Raw genomic sequence first — 10,224 nt, forward strand, 5'->3', positions numbered from 1 at the left:
TATAAAAACTATCACTGAGTCATTCTTCCATCTGTGAGTTACACAGCCTGTTGTTATAAACAACTGACATTTTCTTTCTTTTTGGATATAAATATGGAGTTTGAAACAGACGCTAGGATTAACTGATCTTACAGTTAGATTCAGCAGGCTGCTCTCTTCATCAGAAATAAGAATTGCAATGTCTGTACGTGTCAGATTTCTCTTCCTGGTTTCATCAATCTTAGCTGTCAGATAAAATTTGAACTTTAACAATCTGTGTAAAGGATAGATAGTCACTGTAATAACATATAAAATTATCCTTCCTGATCAAACTACTTCATTGTTTTCCAGAGGGTCACTTAAATTATCACAAAAATTGAAGTCAGCAAGCAAATTCTTTTTATACTTTAGATCAAAAATCTTGAGCCTCACTAAAAATAAATACATATGTGATAATTGATACAGTCTTCAGAGTGGTTCATGTTAATAATGCCAATGATTTATCCAAATAAATTTAAAATGGATACTGGAAAATAAATTCAAATACTTTTATGTGACAGTTAATTTGATGTACTTTCTAAATATTTTGAAGAGTAGGAAACAGGTTTTGTTCGTCTGTTTGTTTTTAAGATAAAATGCTATAAGGTGTTAACAAACCATCTGCCATTAGTTGTGGCAGAAATTTCCTACTGATCCTACTTAAATTGGAATTATCTGTATGTTTTGCTTAACATCAAAATGTTCTTATTTGCGTATATAAACTTAATAGAACTATAGAAATATTGTATTTTGCTAGTTATTTACTCTATCCTCCCTCTTCATTGAGTGCTGATGTACATTTTTTTCCTGTCTCCAGACAAAACTGTCTAATGGATCCAGCTGCATTTTGCCAATATTACTATCTTAGTATGTGTTTTACATAACATTCAGTGAACATTATGTTAAAAGTTCAGGACATGGTGTATAAAATTATGACTTTGTTCTCTACTCATTCTGCAGGAAAATGAATTCAGCTGTATAACACTAGGATGAAATTAGGAAGAATGAGTCTGGGGCTGTTCAGTCTGGAGAAGAGAAGGCTCCAGGAGGACTTGATAGTGGCCTTTCAGTACGTAAAGAAAATGAAGAAAAAGAAGGGGACAGACTCTTCAGCAGGCTCTGTGTTGTGACTGCATGATTTTTTTGTTGTCAGTATTCCACATCAGAACATCATGTGGACTTAACGAGTTAATGTTCCGGTTCCGTTTACTGTTGTGGACTCTTTGAGTATCCTGATTGGGAGGGGAGGGGGCGGCATCCCCGGAGGACCTGGCAGGAAGAGGAAGTGGGGGGAGCGGTGGACAGGATCCGGAGCGTCTGCCTCTCTCCTTCTGGCCCGGCTCAGCTGTCTCTGCTCTCCGCGGAGAAAGCACGTGCTTTCCCTCGCACTATCGTGGTTTGACTCTCATTTTTGATACTCTTGTCTCTCTCGTTTTGTTTGATTTAGTTAGATTCAGTAAATTACCCTTCCTCTTCAGATCGTTGCCGTTGTGTTTTCTCTTTGTTATAACTATCGGCTAGCTCTCTGCCCTTCCCCCTCTCCCGGAGCGTACGTGGCCCGGGGCCGGCCGGGTCGCGGCAAACCGTTCGTACCCCTTTTGTTTTTTTTTTCTCTTCTTTCCGGGGACTGTGCCCCCCTATCACGGACTTATATCTAAAGATAATCCGTGACAACTATTGGTAGAGGATGCGGGCAATGATTGTTTTTTGCTTTTATCTTAAGAGGATTATATAGAGGACTAATGACCCTTATGTTCCTTAGAAAATATTGGTTCCTTTTTAAGCTCCTCATGTTCTGTTTTGGATTGGCCCATATGTATAGTCAGTTAAGGGCACTGATGGAGACGCCTGGTTCCTATACATCCCAGCTAATCTAAAAGACAATATGATGTTTCGACTGGCTTCCAGGTGTTTTTCCCAGTTCCTTATGCATGTTCAGGGTGCTAACTTAGGTACTGTGATATCAGTCTCTCTGCATGTATTCTCTGTGATAGGATTTTACTTTATGTGGAGGAAGTTTAACCCGAAGCCAGAGAATGTGGAGTGGCAGGAAATATGGAGAGGTTTAGGACAGAGATTAGAAGCATGGGGACCCCTATGGTGTCTTGTGATTTTTACCCTTGAACACCTGTGGGACCCTGAGGAACTAAGTGAGCATTTGGATAAGGGATGGTGCAACTCGGAAAGATCTGAGGAGGAACGGCTTATTTAGGGCTTAGCTTGTGCTTACTGACCTCTATATGATACTACGGTGGAGAGAGAGAGAGTTTCCAAAGTGAGATCCAAACCAAAAGGGGAAGCTTCGAAGTTGATCTTGATCAATCGCAGGAGGTACCGGTATCAATGTCAGTTGCCCCTGTAGAAGGCCAGAAATGGAAACGGGTGTTCTCACGTTTAGAACGGAAAGAGGAAGTGGAGGAAATAGAGAACAGCACCGGAAAGGTACGCCAGTTCATTGTTTGAAACAACCAATATATATGAAGACCTAGGCAGAAGACGCCCAATTTTTGAACTGATTCTTGCACTTCGAAGATTGGAACAAAGATTACCACCATCCCATGCAAAGGCAGACACCCCCCTGCTTGAGCAAAGGACCACAGTAAATTTATGTCTCGTGGTGCCCTGTGGAGCTACTTACGTGAGCATGGAGAGGATATGAAGAAGTGGCATGACGAACCCACTCCTGGTTCTGTTCACGAGGTACTGTTCTCGTGAGCTTCCACTATATTTTGGGCGTACTCGCCATTCTCTCGGGATCATGGTCCTGGTGTGGATCATTTGAAACAAGCTCAGGATCATACAGCATTTCAACTACGGCTATTTCTCTCAAATACTGGATGCCTTTCTCAACAGTATTCCAGCTTTTCATCCCAGGCTCCAGCTCAGTTCTGAAGGGATATTTTTCCTTTACAGCTAATAACATTTGTTCCCAAAGGGTGGCGACTCTGTCCAGACATCTACTAATCCCTCCTTATCAATAGCTGAGTCCTGGGAGATGTTTCCTAGCTGGCAGGTTTCATTACTATTTAGGGACACGCTACCAGCCCCATTGTCCCAACACCGAAGCAACCAGGCAAGAACAGGCTCACTTGGGTGTCATGTAAACTCCTTTTTTATGCCTTGGATTTCAGTCATTTTCAGGGATCAATGAATAGTGGTAACAGTGATTCCTTCTTCATCACTCTCCTCTCCATGTCTCTTACTTTTCTCGGTTGCCTTTCTCAGTGGTGGTGGTTTTGAGGAGGACCCCTCGCCTGGATCTTCCTCTATTTCCTCCGCTTCCTCTTTCCGTTTTAAATGTGAGAACACCCGTTTTCATTTCTGGCCTTCTACAGGGGCAACTGACATTGATACCGGTGCCTCCTGCGATTGATCAAGATCAACTTCGAAGCTTCCCCTTTTGGTTTGGATCTCACTTTGGAAACTCTCTCCCTCCATGATAGTGGAGCACGGGTACGAGCATGGGTGAGAGAATTACAAAGCAGATCAACCATAACAGTCTGTTGTGACAGGACAAGGGAAAACGGTTTCAAAATAAAGGGGTGAGATTTAGACTGTATAAAAGAAAAAAATGTATATACATTTTATGAAAAGGGTGATGAAGCACTGAAACAGTTTGACTAGAGAGGTGGTGGATATCCCATCCTCAGATGTTCAGGGTGAGTCTGTACAGAGCTGTGAGCAACATAATTAACTGCAGACATCCTTGTTCATTACAGGGGAGATGGTCTACATGAATTTTAAGGGTCCCTTCCAATTCAAATGATTCTGATGATATGATTTTATGATAATTATTTAATGGATTTTTCATTTTAGAAGTGTTTGCTCTACTTAAAATATTTTGACATGACTGGTTTTTTAGTAATGCAAACTAATATGCTTTGAAATATTACAACTGCTTGTTGCAAAAAAAAAAAAAAAATGTTTTGTAGTTTTTTTTAATCGTGTTTCAAAAATTACTCTTTAAAAAGCAAAATGTAAGAAATATGCAGTGGAGCTAAAAAAAAAAAAGCTTTTAAAATGAGTAGTTTAATAATCACATTGTTAGCAATTGTGTCAAGGAAACTGATATTCACATATTTTCAAATGTCAACCTATTCTAATCCAACTAGAAGGGGAACTAAGTATGATTTAACACTACCTGTCTAAATTCTGCTATCTTCACACAACAGTAGCAAATAAATGAGAATATGAACATCTTGAGCATAAGACATTGCTGGGGAAAAAAAAAAAATTAAAAAGGGGTTAAGAGAGAATATCATGAGAAAAAAATAAAATAAAATAGACCTAGTTTTACATATACTAAAAAATAAAATTCCATTCTCGTCTATCTTCATGAAAGTTATACTATGCTGAAGTGGAAAATTACAGCAATTCTAAGTAATTAAACTCTCCAAAATAAAAGAATCTGAATTTGATCTTGACTGTAGTAACTGTAGAGAAAAGTCATGCATTTTGAAGTTTCAGTCAATTAGACATAAGTTTGTTTTTTACTGTAATAAAAGAGATAGATATAACATCATAAGAATTTCTGATATCCTTGTTGAAGTAAACCATTACATTACTTTAAAAATAAACAAACTACAAACTGAAAAATACTCTTCCTGAAAGTAAGTGTAAATTATTTTTCAGCAAAAATTGAAGTAGCAGCAGTGGAAACGTTATCCCCTTCTGAAAATCAGAATAACTCTCTCCTTCTACTAAAGAATACAATGCCAGCAGAAACAAATTCTTCCCCTCCTGTTTATGCTCAAGGCGATACATCAGACTTTCAGTTTGACTTATGCACATTCAGTCTCTCATGGCATGCTAGTATCTGACAGAACTACTTACTCATTTTGGTGATAGTGTACCTCAGCAGCTTCATATTCCATTGGGATACTTGGTCAGGTCAGACTCAGGTCTTTAACTATCTTCCCCAGTTTTCTTAAAGATGCACACAAAATACTGGAGTTTCTAGGCTGTCAACATGGGTTTGAGAGAGAAACAAGTATCTGGGCTCCAAGGGCAAATTGGAGCCCTAAGCTGACACAAAACACTATCATGTAATCTGCCTTGGCTAGAAGCATGCCTTCTAAAGCTAAAAGTGAAAAAGAACATGAAAATAACTTTATTTTACCTGATCTGCATGCCATTGTAAGATATCTTCCCTGCATGTGTGTCCTCTAACATATTTTGTAATTATTTTTTCTAATAGCAAGTTGATATAGTTTAGGTGCAGACTGTCAAGTAAGTTGTTAAAATTATATTTTTGAATAACTAGTAGATGAAATAAAAGCTGCTAGTATCACTTCCCAAGATCTGTGCAATTGGTCTAGATTTCTCCCTGTTTTGTTTGGGTTGGATGAGTTAGTCTCAGAAGTCAAACACTGTCAAAATAGCAACACAGTCAAAAAAAAAAAAAAAAAAAACGATTTCATCTGAGATGAAGTAGTCCACGCTGGATAGCATAATATGATAGTAAATAAGAACTGTTGCAGATAGAAGAACCATCTCCATTGAAATCCATTCCGACAGTTCTTTTAAACAAAATAGCCTTTTGGCAAAAACTTGTTTTCAAAGCATACAGCATGTAAGGTGTCCACAGTGAATACAAGTAAAAGCAAGAGTAACTGTCATATGATGGCTGCACTGATTTAAATCTTTGAGGTATTTTTTAAATCTTCTTGTGATTTAATATCTTGCAGGCATTGGATTACTAATGCTATCAAACTGTTCTTACAAGCTATTGACAGTACTTGGGCAGTCAGTATAATTCTGTGCTCACGTGATCTTCAATGGAAAGCAGTCTTGTACATAAGTACTACTGTTCCTGTGAAATTTTAGGAATTGCTGAGATATCTTTCAGGTTATAAACAAAGCAATTATTTTATAAATTATATGCAATCACATCCTACATGTAAATCCTCATATTTTCTATGAATCCCTGAAGAATTCTTACTACAATATCTGATGATGCAGCTTTTCTGTGAATGTAAGTGACATGCCAGTGATATCCCAGTTTCCTTAGGGATAACAGCTATATCTACTGTCATCATTCTATTTTAAGATATTATGGAATTGTCAAATAATTCAGACATATTTCTGAAATTTGCTCTATATATGCTTATTTCAAGGTCTTACAGTTACAGATGAAAAGAACTAAAAGCATGAGAAACACTATCATTACCAAGAGAACTGTAATATAACACTGCAGAAATACCAGAAACAATTGGTCTTAGGATTTGATCTAATTTTTTCAAGGTACCTTGACTTCTACTTGGTTGCAGAAGTGGTTTTATTCTAACAAAGAATTTTCAGTTAGCTTTTATTGATTTTATTTAGGATTTTATTGAACAGTAAGAGGGACTGACAAATAGGATGAGAAGCAATGGATTCAAGCTGCATCAGGATAGTTAAAGATTGAATATTACGGAAAATTTCTTTTCTGAAAGACTGATTAAGCATTAGAACTGGCTGCCCAGAGAAGCAGTGGAGTCACTGGGTCCCTTCAAGAAATATGTAGAAGTAGCACTGAGAGACATGGTTTTGTTGGTATAGTGGTGATGGGTTAACTGTAGGACTAAATGATCACAGAGGCCTTTCCAGGCTTATGATACTATGACTATAATCTTGAATACCCCTACTGGTTAAAGGAGACAGAAAAAAAAAAAAAAAAATAGAAAAAATACCAAATATAGTTTGACATTAAAATACAGTGCTTAAATGTTGTTCAAGTGCACTGTGTCCACCTGCAGGTGGAAAGACAGTTGGAGAAAGTTTGTGAAGTTTATATTTTTTACTCAGTTAAAACTGCAGAGTCAAAATTATTTATTGTAGGTGCATATTCAATGAATACACAGGTGTTATAATTAAGAAATACACAAAAGAGTTTAGCTAAGCAGGTTATTACACCAAACAAGAATAGATAAAAGGCTTTCCCTTGTCCTGGGCTTGCTGGAAAACTCCAAAAGAAGGGATCTCCAGAAAGAGATCCTTCCCCACTGGTAGTCAGCTCATAAATGGGGTCTAGGAGAGGTGAAACCAACCTCCACCTCTTCCAGCAGCGCAGGTGAATTGCCTTCACCTGTGCTCCCAGGGCTGACTCATTGCTCACCTCAGGTGATCAGTCAGAGGTTCAGGCCATGACTCCACAGTTCCCATACCCTCCACCCCTTCACGGCATGAACCAATGATAGGTTGACTAAAAGGTAAGCTTTCCCTAATACAGAGATCAGCTATATCGCGACACATGTTGGTACAATTCAAGACCAGTGATGATCAGTGAATGTCCGTATTCTTTTATGGGCCAGTCTCAATGATGTTACTGAAGGCATGCGGTCGTGAGGTGCAGGTCCATCCTATGTTCCATCAGTCCCATGTACACCATCACCAGGTGTTGACAGTAACACTGGAACGCTTTGATGGCATTTAATTCCTTCTGGTGATCCTGAAGGCTCAAAGACTCACGGGGAGAAATACAGATGTTTCAGAGGTACCAAAAGGGGAAGGTCTGCTCTTCAGGGCAAGATACAGGCCGTATTTCTATCCCGGGTCAACACTTCTGCTTGTACAGGGGCACATCCTGGCTGTCTGTACCACATCTTCTGGCTAGATGTTTGTGCCTGCATAATAATATCAGGCACCAAAGGAGGTGTTCTGATCTGCCATAGTGACATGATGGGGGTCTCTCTAGCAATGAAGATTGGAGTGTTGACCACAATATCAGTAGGCCATGTACCTATTACTGGAGGGACAACCGAGCCTCCCACCTCCAACAATCTCCCCCCAAGGTGCAAGTAGGCCACACCACTTGGGTCCTACCTGCACCTTCCAAGGCCATTTTATTCTACGGGTACCCGGATTCTCAGGGGCAGGGAGCAGAATATTATTTTCATTATCAATCTGGGGTCTTACCTGATGATCAGTGCCTGTAATTCGGATCCTAAGCAGGGTGGCCCATGTTGTCTGCAACATTCTCAGGGCACTGGGTCTGCCATCTCAGGGTCTTTCATTCAGGTCCCACAAGATTTCATACAGTCTTTTCATCCACCCCTGCAAGGACTGGGAGTCTGTCTTCAGGGCAGCCTTAAGAATACCGTTATAACATTCGATAAGGCCTGCCCCCATTGGATTATATGGCAGGTGGAGTTGCCATTCGATGTTATTTTCTTCTGCCCAGTGTTGTACTGTTGCACCAGTAAAATGAGTTCCTTGGTCACTCTCAATGACTTGAGGTGTCCCGTACGCAGACATCAGTTTAGTGAGTGCCACTAAACTGATGTTTACACCTGGTTTGCTTTCAGTACTGGATAGGCCTGCAGTAGCCCACTTGCAGTGTTGACGCAGGTCAGGGCATAGCTTGCCCCTTCAGACCGAGGAAGGGGCTCAATGTAATCGACCTGCCATCGCTGGAGAGGATTGTGTCCTCTAGCAAGATGGGCTGTTGTTTCAGGCAATGATCTCGGGTTTCATCTTAGAGCAAGCATTGCAATCCCAGCATGCCTGGAAGATGTCAGGTAAGCTGTATGGGCAGTCCCCATGCTTTAGCAGCTGCCCACATTGTCTTTTGTCCCGCATGCCATAGCTTCTGATGTAACTAAAGGATGATGTTCTCAGATGGTGAATTCTCAATCCATCGAACTTGGACCAGTGTGTCAGCTTCATCGTTTCCCGGTGACTGTAGGGGCTGACAACCAGAAACATGGTAGACACACACAGTCCTGTGTTTGACTGTATTTCATATGTCTAACCACGTGTCTTTGCCCCAGATCGGTCAGGTGTTGATAGTCCATTCCCGGGTGGCCCACTGTGCAATCCAAAGAGTGAGCCCCCGGTACACAGCCCAGCTATCTACACAGATGTCCAGAATACTATCACCAGGTTCCTTGGTTATAACCATCCACACAGCTCGCAGTTCTGCCCATTGGCTGCTCTGACCATCCCTCTCATCAAACCAGACCAGATTGCCTCGGTGGAGGGATGGTATGCTCTCACTCTCCACTTCCTCGGGTTGCCCTTGCTGGACCCATCTGTGTATCAGGCATCTTCAGGGGTAGGGTATTTTCCCTCTTGAACAGGATTCTTCTGTGGTGGAGCAACCAATATTTCTTTTGGTGCATCACTGTGATATGTCCGGGTAATTATAGACCTGTCAGCCTCACCTCCGTCCCTGGAAAGGTGATGGAACAGCTTGTGCTGGATACCATCTCCAGACAACTGGGAGAAAAGGAGGCTATCAGGAGTAGTCAGCATGGGTTCACCAAGGGGAGGTTGTGCTTGACCAAACTGGAAACCTTCTATGATGCTGTCACATGCTGGGTGGATGGGGGAAGAGCGGTAGATGTAATCTACCTTGATTTTAGAAAGGCGTTTGATACTGTCTCCCACGACATCCTTATAACAAAGCTGAGGAAGTGTGGGATAGATGAGTGGACAGTGAGGTGGGTTGAGAACTGGCTGACTGGCAGAGCGCAGAGGGTCGTCATTGGTGGTGCAGAGTCTGGCTGGAGACCTGTAAGCAGTGGTGTCCCCCAGGGGTCTGTGCTGGGTCCGGTCTTGTTCAACATCTTCATCAGTGATCTTGATGAGGGGATAGTGGCCACCCTCAGCAAGTTTGCTGATGATACAAAGTTGGGAGGACTGGCTGACACGCCTGAAGGCTGTGCTGCCATTCAGCGAGACCTGGACAGGCTGGAGAGCTGGGCAGTAAGAAACCAGATGAGGTTCAACACAAGCAAGTGTAGGGTCTTACACCTAGGGAGGAATAATTGCATGCACCAATACAGGCTGGGGGATGAGCTGCTGGACAGGAGCTCTGCAGAGAGGGACCTGGGCGTCCTGGTGGACGACAGGTTGGCCATGAGCCAGCAGTGTGCCCTCGTGGCCAAAAAGGCCAATGGCATTCTGGGGTGCATTAAGAAGAGCATGTCCAGCAGGTCGAGGGAGGTGATCCTCCCCCTCTACTCTGCCCTGGTAAGGCCTCATCTGGAGTACTGTGTCCCCTTCTGGGCTCCCCAGTACAAAAAAGACAGGGATCTCTTGGAAAGAGTCCAGCAGAGGGCCACAAAGATGGTGAAGGGCCTGGAGCATCTCCCCTATGAAGAAAGGCTAAGTGACCTGGGTCTGTTTAGCCTTGAGAAAAGACGACTGAGAGGGGACCTGATCCAGGTTTATAAATATCTGAGGAGTGGCAGCCATAGTGGTGAGGCCAGTCTCTTTTCAGTG

This window comes from Meleagris gallopavo, chromosome 1 (genome assembly GCF_905368555.1).
Source record: "Meleagris gallopavo chromosome 1, MGAL_WU_HG_1.1, whole genome shotgun sequence".
NCBI classification, from domain to species: Eukaryota; Metazoa; Chordata; class Aves; order Galliformes; family Phasianidae; genus Meleagris; species Meleagris gallopavo.